The sequence below is a fragment of the Arachis ipaensis genome, chromosome B01, assembly GCF_000816755.2.
Source record: "Arachis ipaensis cultivar K30076 chromosome B01, Araip1.1, whole genome shotgun sequence".
In the NCBI taxonomy this organism is placed as follows: Eukaryota; Viridiplantae; Streptophyta; class Magnoliopsida; order Fabales; family Fabaceae; genus Arachis; species Arachis ipaensis.
In genome coordinates this window covers 9,395,599-9,397,313 of record NC_029785.2, presented here as the reverse complement: position 1 = coordinate 9,397,313, position 1,715 = coordinate 9,395,599, and positions in this window count along the sequence as shown.

The window sequence follows — 1,715 nt, the reverse complement described above, 5'->3', positions numbered from 1 at the left end:
AAAACCGATAAGTAGCATATATTATTTTACATTTATCTCATTTTCAAGAATAATGACATTTTAATGGAATAGGAAAAAAAAGAAAAGAAAAGAAAGGTATACAAGTAGAGACCACGTTACATTATAGTTTATACACAAAAAAACACTAGACTTGAAGTCAACTCAGACGGGGAAGAAACAGACATTATGTTATATTCAAAATTAATTTTGAAAGGTCTAACGACTAACTTATGACAACTATAGTTAATCATATAAAAGAAATACTTTTTATTTGGAGGTACAAATAAATATGTTTCTGATAAATATTTTCTTCTCTTGTTGTTGAATCACGATAATTTGTTCCACAATTTTAATTAAAAAAAAACGCATTTTCTTGATGACCATTTGTTGCATAAATAAATAAATTGTCCTTTCTTTCTATTTCTAAATGCTAGAATGAAGTATTGAATCTCTTATAAAAGAATAAAATATGTAATGAGTAATTTTGCTTGTGATATGATGTTTTTGGGTAATTCATTCTACTTATAAATAAATTTTCAGACATGAATTTTCGTGAGTAGTTTTCATGTGTTACACAATTTACATAAATATAATATTTCGTTCTACAAGAACACAATGTCCATATAAAAAATAAATTAGTATATATTTGTGTATAATATAAATATACATTTTTATTTTATTTTTTAATATATATTTATATTTTAATTTATATTCTATACAAATGACTAGTTTAAAGATTGATTTTTAGTGTATATTACTCTATGAAACAGTCGTGTCTGCATGTCGGACACATTTCGGACACATTTTGGATACGACACTCACTGACACTCGTCCGACACGCGTGTCTGTTGTATCCAACCGTGTCTTAATAAAAAATAAAAAATTCTTCTCTGGACACACCTAAATACCATCATATGTCAGCGTGTCCAGTCTTATTCTTAACATATATTCTTAAAATAAATTTAGATATAGTATATATTATTATTTATTAAAACAAAAAAATATTTTAAATACTTGATATAATTAAAATAAGATATTTAAAATAATTAAAAATTTTAATTTATATTTTAATATCAATAAAAAATCAAATTACCATTACGATTTATCTAAAAAATACTTTATATTTTATATGTATGCGTGTCCTCGTATCATGCAAGATTTTAAAATTTGCATGTCGACGTGTTCTGTGTCGTGTCGTGTTCCGTATCAGTGTCAGTGTCTCTGCATAATAGATATTACTTAAACATAGTTATTTATTATATATGATAAGAATTAATACATAATTGTTCATTATTTATCATTTCAATTTTTACATGTGTGGTTATTAAATATTATATTCGTTTGAAAATTAATCAACTATTTTTATTATTCTTTCTTATTCATAAAATTTTTAAAAAAGAAAATACTGAAAAGCAGAAACAGAAGAAAAAAATATAAGGTAAACGCACACTAATTTTTTTGTGAAGGTATGTATTCATTTAATATTTTTAAAGTGAAAATATTCTTGCAAAATATTTCTATTACATTATTTGTTGAGTTTTATTAAATTATTTGCAAAAGATATGTATTTGATAGTTGCTTTGCTTAGGTGCCTTAAGTTCTTTTTCCCTCCCTGGATTTTTTCCATTGGTTATTTCTCTTAAGCGATTTTAAGTATGCTCTATAGTTAAGTCGAATATTGCTGAGTTTATAAAAATTTAAATTAAAAAATTATA